Source organism: Triticum dicoccoides, chromosome 5A, assembly GCF_002162155.2.
Source record: "Triticum dicoccoides isolate Atlit2015 ecotype Zavitan chromosome 5A, WEW_v2.0, whole genome shotgun sequence".
Taxonomy (NCBI): Eukaryota; Viridiplantae; Streptophyta; class Magnoliopsida; order Poales; family Poaceae; genus Triticum; species Triticum dicoccoides.
In genome coordinates, this window is record NC_041388.1 from 291679110 (window position 1) to 291689756 (window position 10647).

Below are 10647 nucleotides of genomic sequence, written 5' to 3' on the forward strand. Positions count from 1 at the left end.
ACTGTTCTGTTTTTGACAGATTCTGTTTTCATCATATTGTTTGCTTATTTTGATGAATCTATGAGTAGTATCGGAGCGTATGAACCATAGAGAAGTTGGAATACAGTATATATTACACCAATATGAATTTGGAATGAGTTCACAACAGTACCTAGGTGGTGATTTATTTTCTTATACTAACGGAGCTTACGAGTTTTCTGTTAAGTTTTGTGTTGTGAAGTTTTCAAGTTTTGGGTAAGGATTCGATTGACTATGGAATAAGGAGTGGCAAGAGCCTAAGATTGGGGATTCCCAAGGAACCCCAAGGTAATATTCAAGGACAACCAAGAGCCTAATCTTGGGGATGCCTCGGAGGGCATCCCCTCTTTTGTCTTCGTTCATCGGTAACTTTACTTGGAGCTATATTTTTATTCACCACATGATATGTGTTTTGCTTGGAGCGTCATTTTCTTTTCTTTTGTTTTGCTTGCTATTTAAATAAAACACCAAGATCTGGAATTCTTAAATGTTAGAGAGTCTTCACATAGTTTCATAATTATTCGACTACTCATTGATCTTCACTTATATCTTTTGGAGTACTTTGTCATTTGCTCTAGTGCTTCACTTATATCTTTTTAGAGCACAACGGTGGTTTTATTTTGAAGAAATTGTTGAACTCTCATGCTTCACTTATATTATTTTGAGAGTCCTAAACAACATGGTAATTTGCTTTGGTTATGAAACTAGTCCTAATATGATGGGCATCCAAGATGGGTATAATAAAATCTTTCATATAAAGTGTGTTGAATACTATGAGAAGTTTGATACTTGATGAATGTTTTGAGATATGAAGATGGTGATATTAGAGTCATGCTAGTTGAGTAGTTGTTAATTTGAGAGATACTTGTGTTAAAGTTTGTGATTGCCGTAGCATGCACATATGGTGAACCGTTATGTGATGCAGTCGGAGCATGATTTATTTATTGATTGTTTTCCTTATGAGTGGCGGTCGGGGACGAGCGATGGTCTTTTCCTACCAATCTATCCCCCTAGGAGCATGGACGTAGTACTTTGTTTCGATAACTAATAGATTTTTGCAATAAGTATGTGAGTTCTTTATGACTAATGTTGAGTCCATGGATTATAGCACTCTCACCCTTCCACCATTGCTAGCCTCTCTAGTACCGCGCAACTTTCGCCGGTACCATAAACCCACCATTTACCTTCCTCAAAACAGCCACCATACCTCCCTATTATGGCATTTCCATAGCCATTCCGAGATATATTGCCATGCAACTTTCCACCATTCCGTTTATTATGACACGCTCCATCATTGTCATATTGCTTTGCATGATCATGTAGTTGACATCGTATTTGTGGCAAAGCCACCATTCATAATTTTTTCATACATGTTACTCATGAGTCATTGCACATCCCGGTACACCGCCGGAGGCATTCATATAGAGTCATATATGTTCTAAGTATTGAGTTCTAATTCTTTTGTTGTATGTAAATAAAAGTATGATGATCATCATTATTAGAGCATTGTCCCAGTGAGGAAAGGATGATGCATACTATGATTCCCCCACAAGTCGAGATGAGACTCCGGATGAAAAAAAAGAGGCCACAAAAAAAAGAGAAGGCCCCAAAAAACAAAAAAAAACAAAAAGAGAGAGAGAAAAAATACAGAAGGGGCAATGCTACTATCCTTTTACCACACTTGTGCTTCAAAGTAGCACCATGATCTTCATGATAGAGAGTCTCCTATGTTGTCACTTTCATATACTAGTGGGAATCTTTCATTATGGAACTTGGCTTGTATATTACAATTATGGGCTTCCTCAAAATGCCCTAGGTCTTCATGAGCAAGCGAGTTGGATGCACACCCACTTAGTTTCTTTTTGAGCTTTCATACACTTATAGCTCTAGTGCATTTGTTGCATGGCAATCCCTACTCACTCACATTGATATCTATTGATGGGCATCTCCATAGCCCGTTGATACGCCTAGTTGATGTGAGACTATCTTCTCCTTTTTGTCTTCTCCACAACCACCATTCTTTTCCACCTATAGTGCTATGTCCATGGCTCACGCTCATGTATTGCGTGAAGATTGAAAAAGTTTGAGAACATCAAAAGTATGAAACTATTGCTTGGCTTGTCATCGGGGTTGTGCATGATTTAAATATTTTGTGTGATGAAGATAGAGCGTAGCCAGAATATATGATTTTGTAGGGATAACTTTCTTTGGCCGTGTTATTTTGAGAAGACATGATTGCTTTGTTAGTATGCTTGAAGTATTATTAGTTTCATGTCAATATTAAAATTTTGTCTTGAATCTTATGGATCTGAATATTCCCGCCACAATAAAGAGAATTACTTGGATAAATATGTTAGGTAGCATTCCACATCAAAAATTCTATTTTTATGATTTACCTACTCGAGGACGAGCAGGAATTAAGCTTGGGGATGCTGATACGTCTCCAACGTATCTATAATTTTTGATTGTTCCATGCTATTATATTATCTGTTTTGGATGTTTATGGGCTTTATTATACACTTTTATATTATTTTTGGGACTAACCTATTAACCGGAGGCCTAGCCCAAATTGTTGTTTTCTTGCCTATTTCAGTGTTTCGAAGAAAAGGAATATCAAACGGAGTCCAAACGGAATGAAACCTTTGGGAGAGTTATTTTTGGAACAGAAGCTATCCAGGAGACTTGGAGTAGACGCCAGGGAAGCTTCGAGGAAGCCACGAGGCAGGGAGGCGCGCCCCCACCCTCGTGGGCCCCTCGTGGCTCCCCTGACCGGCTTCTTTCGCCTATATATGTCCATATACCCTAAAAACATCGGGGAACACAATAGATCGGGAGTTCCACCGCCAGAAGCCTTCGTAGCCACCGAAAACCAATCTAGACTCGTTCCGGCACCCTTCTGGAGGGGGGATCCCTCTCCGGTGGCCTTCTTCATCATCCCGGCGCTCTCCATGACGAGGAGGGAGTAGTTCACCCTCGGGGCTGAGGGTACGTACTAGTAGCTATGTGATCTCTCTCTCTCTCTCTCTCTCTCTCTCTCTCTCTCTCTCGTGTTCTTGATTCAGAACAATCTTGATGTATCGCGAGCTTTGCTATTATAGTTGGCTCTTATGATGTTTCTCCCCCTCTACTCTCTTGTGATGAATTGAGTTTTCCCTTTGAAGTTATCTTATCGGATTGAGTCTTTAAGGATTTGAGAACACTTGATGTATGTCTTGCATGTGCTTATCTGTGGTGACAATGGGATATCATGTGATCCACTTGATGTATGTTTTGGTGATCAACTTGAGAGTTCTGTGACCTTGTGAACTTATTCATAGGGGTTGGCACACGTTTTCGTCTTGACTCTCCGGTAGAAACATTGGGGCACTCTTTGAAGCTCTCTGTGTTGGTTGAATAGATGAATCTGAGATTGTGTGATGCATATCGTATAATCATACCCACGGATACTTGAGGTGACATTGGAGTATCTAGGTGACATTAGGGTTTTGTTTGATTTGCGTATTAAGATGTTATTTTACTACGAACTCTAGGGCTGTTTGTGACACTTATAGGAATAGCCCAACGGATTGATCGGAAAGAATAACTTTGAGGTGGTTTCGTACCCTACAATAATCTCTTCGTTTGTTCTCCACTATTAGTGACTTTGGAGTGACTCTTTGTTGCATGTTGAGGGATAGTTATATGATCCAATTATGTTATTATTGTTGAGAGGACTTGCACTAGTGAAGGTATGAACCCTAGGCCTTGTTTCCTAGCAGTGCAATACCGTTTGTGCTCACTTTTACCACTTGTTACCTTGCTGTTTTTATATTTTCAGATTACAAAAACCTTTATCTACCATCCATATTGCACTTGTATCACCATCTCTTCGCTGAAATAGTGCACCTATACAATTTACCATTGTATTGGGTGTGTTGGGGACACACGAGACTCTTTGTTACTTGGTTGCAGGGTTGTTTGAGAGAGACCATCTTCATCCTACGCCTCCCACGGGTTGATAAACCTTAGGTCATCCACTTGAGGGAAATTTGCTACTGTCCTACAAACCTCTGCACTTGGAGGCCCAACAACGTCTACAAGAAGAAGGTTGTGTAGTAGACATCAGTTGTGCATGATTTAAATATTTTGTGAGATGAAGATGGAGCATAGCCAGACTATATGATTTTGTAGGGATAAGCTTTCTTTGGCCATGTTATTTTGAGAGTGCCTTTTTAGTATGCTTGCAGTATTATTGTATTTATGTCAATATTAAACGTTTGTTTTGAATCTTATGGATCTGAACATTCATCCCACAATAAAGAGAATTACATGGATAAACATGTTAGGTAGCATTCCACATCAAAAATTCTATTTTTCTCATTTACCTACTCGTGGACGAGCTGGAATTAAGGTTGCGGATGCTTGATATGTCTCCAACGTATCTATAATTTTTTATTGTTCCATGCTATCATATTATCTATTTTGGATGTTTTATATGCATTAATGTGCTATTTTATATTATTTTTGGGACTAACCTATTAGCCTAGAGCCCAGTGTCAATTTCTGTTTTTCCTTGTTTTTGAGTTTCATAGAAAAGGAATACCAAGCATGAAGGAAATATGCCCTAGAGGCAATAACAAAGTTGTTATTTTATATTTCCTTATGTCATGATAAATGTTTATTATTCATGCTAGAATTGTATTAGCCGGAAACTTGATACATGTGTGGGTACATAGACAAAACACTGTGGTCCTAGTAAGCCTCTACTAGACTAGCTCGTTAATCAAAGATGGTTAAGTTTACTAACCATAGACATGTGTTGTCATTTGATAAACGTGATCACAACATTAGGAGAATGATGTGATGGACAAGACCCATCCGTTAGCTTAGTATTATGACCATTCAGTTTTATTGCTATTGCTTTCTTCATGACTTATACATATTCCTTTGACTATGAGATTATGCAACTCCCGGATATCGGAGGAATACCTTGTGTGCTATCAAACGTCACAACATAACTGGGTGATTGTAAAGATGCTCTATAGGTATCTCCAAAGGTGTTTGTTGGGTTGGCATAGGTCGAGATTAGGATTTGTCACTCCGAGTATCGGAGAGGTATCTCTGGGCCCTCTCGATAATGCATATCATGATAAGCCTTGCAAGCAATGTGACTAATGAGTTAGTTGCAGGATGATGCATTACAAAACGAGTAAAGAGACTTGCCGGTAACAAGATTGAACTAGATACCGACGACCGAATCTCGGGCAAGTAACATACCGATGACAAAGGGAATAACGTATGTTGTCATTACGGTTTGACCGATAAAGATCTTCATAGAATATGTAGGAACTAATATGAGCATCCAGGTTCCGCTATTGGTTATTGACGGGAGAGGTGTCTTGGTCATGTCTACATAGTTCTCGAAACCGTAGGGTCCGCACGCTTAACGTTCGATGATGATTTTGTATTATGAGTTATGTGTTTTGGTGACCGAAGATTGTTCGGAGTCCCGGATGAGATCACGGACATGACGAGGAGTCTCTAAATGGTCGAAGGGTAAAGATTGATATATTGGACGATAGTATTCGGACACCGGAATGATTTCCGAAATGTTTTGGGTATTTTTCGGAGTACCGGGAGGTTATTACCGGACCCCCTGGGGAAGTAATGGGCCTACATGGGCCATAGGAGAGAGAGAGAGAGGGGGGGAGCCCGCAAGCGGTGGCGCCCCCCATGGGAGTCCGAATTGGACAAGGGGGAGGGGGCGCGGCCCCCTTTCCTTCTCCCTCTCCCTCTCCTTCCCTTTTTCCCCTCCGAAAGAAAGGAAAGGGGGGGACTAGGACTAGGAGTCCTAGTCGGTTTCCCCCCATGGCGCGCCCCCTGTTGCCGGCCTCCTCCCTCTCCTCCTTTATATACGGGGGCAGGGGGCACCCCAAAAGGACAACAGTTGTTTCTTAGCCGTGTGTGGTGCCCCCTCCACAGTTTACTCCTCTGGTCATATTGTCGTAGTGCTTAGGCGAAGCCCTGCGCGGATCACATAACCATCACCGTCACCATGCCGTCGTGCTAATGAAACTCTCCCTCGACACTTTCCTGGATCAAGAGTTCAAGGGACATCATCGAGCTGAACGTGTGCTGAACTCGAAGGTGACGTACGTTCGGTACTTGATCGGTTGGATCGCGAAGACATTCGACTACATCAACCGCATTAACCTAACGCTTCCGCTTTCGGTCTATGAGGGTATGTGGACACACTCTCCCCCTCTCTTTGCTATGCATCTTCTAGATAGATCTTGCGTGATCGTAGGATTTTTTTTAAATTGCATGCTACGTTACTGATACGTCTCCAACGTATCTATAATTTTTGATTGTTCCATGCTATTATATTATCAACCTTGGGTGTTTTATATGCTATTTTATATGATTTTTGGGACTAACCTATTAACCTACAGCCCAGTGCCAGTTTTTGTTTTTTTCGTTGTTTTTGAGTATCGCAGAAAAGGAAAACCAAACGGAGTCCAATTGACCTGAAATTTCACAGCGATCATTTTTGGACCAGAAGAAGCCCATGGAGTACCGGAGATGGGCCAGAAGAGTCCTGAGGCCACCATGAGGGTGGGGGCACGCCCTACCCCCTGGACCCGCCCCCCTACCTTGTGGCCGCCTCGAGGCCCCCCCTGACTTGTTCACTCCAACACCTCTTATTAACCCCAAACTTCCAGAAAGAAACCTAGATCGGGAGTTCCGCCGCCGCAAGCCTCTGTGGCCATAGAAAACCAATCTAGACCCATTCCGGCACCCTGCCGGAGGTGGGGTTCCTCTCCGGTGGCCATCTTCATCATCACGGTGCTCTCCATGATGAGGAGGGAGTAGTTCACCCTCAGGGCTGAGGGTATGTACCAGTAGCTATGTGTTTGATCTCTCTCTCGTGTTCTTGATTCGACACGATCTTGATGTATCACGAGCTTTGCTATTATAGTTGGATCTTATGATGTTTCTCCCCCTCTTTCTCCTTGTGATGGATTGAGCTTTCCCTTTGAAGTTATCTTATCAGATTGAGTCTTTAAGGATTTGAGAACACTTGATGTATGTCTTGCATGTGCTTATCTGTGGTGACAATGGGATATCACGTGATCCACTTGATGTATGTTTTGGTGATCAACTTGCGAGTTCCGTGAGCTTGTGAACTTATGCATAGGGGTTGGCACACGTTTTCGTCTTGATTCTCCGGTAGAAACTTTGGGGCACTCTTTGAAGTTCTTTGTGTTTGTTGAATAGATGAATCTGAGATTGTGTGATGCATATCGTATAATCATACCCACAGATACTTGTGGTGACATTGGAGTATCTAGGTGACATTAGGGTTTTGGTTGATTTGTGTCTTAAGGTGTTATTCTAGTACAATCTCTATGATAGATTGAACGTAAAGAATAGCTTTGTGTTATTTTACTACGGACTCTTGACTAGATCGACCAGAAAGAATAACTTTGACGTGGTTTCGTACCCTACAATAATCTCTTCGTTTGTTCTCCGCCATTAGTGACTTTGGAGTGACTCTTTGTTGCATGTTGAGGGATAATTATATGATCCAATTATGTTATTATTGTTGAGAGAACTTGCACTAGTGAAAGTATGAACCCTAGGCCTTGTTTCAACGCATTGCAATACCGTTTTCGCTCAGTTTTACCACTTGCTACCTTGCTGTTTTTATATTTTCATATTACAAAAACCTATATCTACCATCCATATTGCACTTGTATCACCATCTCTTCGCCGAACTAGTGCACCTATACAATTTACCATTGTATTGGGTGTGTTGGGGACACAAGAGACTCTTTGCTATTTGGTTGCAGGGTTGTTTGAGAGAGACCATCTTCATCCTATGCCTCCCACGGATTGATAGGTCATCCACTTGAGGGAAATTTGCTACTGTCCTACAAACCTCTGCACATGGAGGCCCAACAACGTCTACAAGAAGAAGGTTGTGTAGTAGACATCAAGCTCTTTTCTGGTGTGGTTGCCGGGGAGGTTAGCGCTTGAAGGTATATCTTTAGATCTTGCAATCGAATCTTTTTGTTTCTTGTTTTAACACTAGTTTAGTTTATAAAAGAAAACTAAAAAATGGAATTGAGGGTACCTCATATGCTTCATCTTTTTAATATCTTTCATGACAATAAGGATTCCGATAATTGTGCTAAAATGCTAGAAGAAGAATGCATTAAAATGTTTGGCACTAAATCTTTGAATGATGAGTATGATGGCAATGTTGTTAGTATGAACTCTTTGAATACCCATAGTACTAATAATGATTGCACTAGTCATGATGAAAATGTCTCTTATAAGCATGTCAACTTTTGTGGAGTGCATAGAGTTTGCAAGTACACACCAAATAGGGAAGATAGATTTTGCAAGAGGCATAAGTATTTAGAAACTAAATGGTTGCAAGAAAGGCTAGCTGTTTGTGCTGAAAATTTAAATTTTCTTAGCCATCCTTGTGAACTTTGCAATGAACGTGGTCATTTAAATATCCAATGCCAATTGTTTCCTGATCGAATCGTGTCCAAAAATTGTGATGACTTCATTTCCCTTGCACATCATAATGAACTTAGTTTGCTTGTGGGTTATGAAGAAATGAAACGCATAACTAAGGATCTTCCAAATTCCCGGGGTTGCGCAGGACTCCTATTGGCTATTTGGCTGGTTTCCTTTTTTAGGACAAAAACAAGGAATGAGTTTTGGGATTATGCACCGGTACCGGTACGAACGGAGTAGGACAGTTGGCAAGCAATGCATTGAGCTCTTCTTATTGATAAAGCCAGTAATAATCAAACTAGAAAGGAAAAGAAAAAACACAAAGAAAAATATCTGCATGAATCTTCGCGTAACATCAATGGCATAGGACCTAGATGTGCATTACTTAGAGCACATCTAGCTGTGCTTTAGCAATACTGTCAAACCAAACCCCTAATCATCATTGCAAACAGCGCATAGAACATGGCTAATGCGACAACCACAACTACACATGCTAGTTCCTTCTTGTCTCTTGCTTTCATCTGTTGCCTGTGATTGATTCTTTCTTGCTTCATTGTACAGATTGTACATTCCAGATCAGCCAATTTCTTCTTCGGCTTTACATTATCTTCTGCGAGCTAGGTGATAACACTCCGAGCCCTACCATGCCATTCTTCATGCAGCCAGTTAACAAAGGCACAAGCCTCATATCCCTACCAATGTTAAATAGTATTCTGGATGAGCGGTGGTATTAACTGAAGTAAAATGATGAACTTAATTAGCACTAACCTCTAAGGGGCAACTGAGAAACCGCCTGCCAATGTCGAATCCCTCTATGCATACACGTCAAGTGGGAGTGTGCCCGTGCACACAACTCAGCTTTTGGTACTTCTCAGTGGCGCAAAACTCGGTGTCGAACTCGTGCTGCAGGAGTCTGGAGTCAAGCTCCGGATCTGGCGGCAGATTGCTTTCCTGGGGGTGGGGGGGTCATTCAGGACGGATTCAGCAAGGATCTATACTTTGAACATGCTAAAAAAGATCAGGATAGATTGGAACCTGACAGGACGATTCGGATCCGTAGTATACCTGCCTTTTGATGACCTTAGGCAAGTGCTCGGCGGCGATACGAGCAGGAGCAGCCGCACCGAAACCATCAACACCACTCGTTCGCATTCTCCCAATGTCAGCGCCACGTGAGCGAATTTGGAGGCTATGTAGGGATTTGGGGGAAATGGGGAAACTATGGAGATAAGCTAACGGTCGGGAACTACTTATGGCACTATATGTTGTATATGACACACTATTTATACATGTCGTCTGTGTTAGGTATTACAACGTCACACACGATTTCCGCACCAAACCGTGTGAGAAGACAACATAGGTTAGACACGGTTGCCGTTACATAACGGTATGTGATGTACTACCCTGTCCATATAATTGAGTTACAGTGAGATACCGTGTAAACAGTCGCTCTATGGATATCCGTAAAAAAGCAGCCGCTCTGCACATAGAGATGGCAACGACGACCTAGGTAGCGGCTACCGGAGAAGAGGTCAATCCTTGGTCGGTGGGTGGTGGTGGCGTCATAGGAGGTCAATCCTCGGTCTGCGGAGGGAGATACGAGGAGCTCAATCATCAAGGTCAGTGGCGGCGTGATTCGAGCACATCCATCGCGGTCGATGGCGGGATAGTGGAGGCCGAACTTCAGGCGGAAGCCGCACTAAGCTTTGCTCCTCGACCCTGCTATCTCGGCGTGCCGCCGCATCGCGCTTGTCTGTCTACTGGGTGGAGGTCGCCACGCGGCTAATTAATTAAGGTATTTTTTTGTGAGTGGCTTAATTAAGGTATTCAATTCCTAAGGGTAGTGTTGTACTAGTACTCTGTGTGTAAATTGACTGGCCATTAATTTTTGTCATTACACGTCTGGATAACAACATGGAGCGCCCTTAGTAATTATTAGAATAAAACCTTGTGATTTATGCACGCATCTTTGGGAAGTAGTTAATCCGTGTATTAATGTTGTTGTTTTGTTTTTAATTACCATTCGTGTGCTGCAGATGGAACGATCTTGATGGATGAAGAATCAAAAAACCATAGATTTTATCAGTGGCGTGACAGAGTTCGTAAATATGGCTGAAA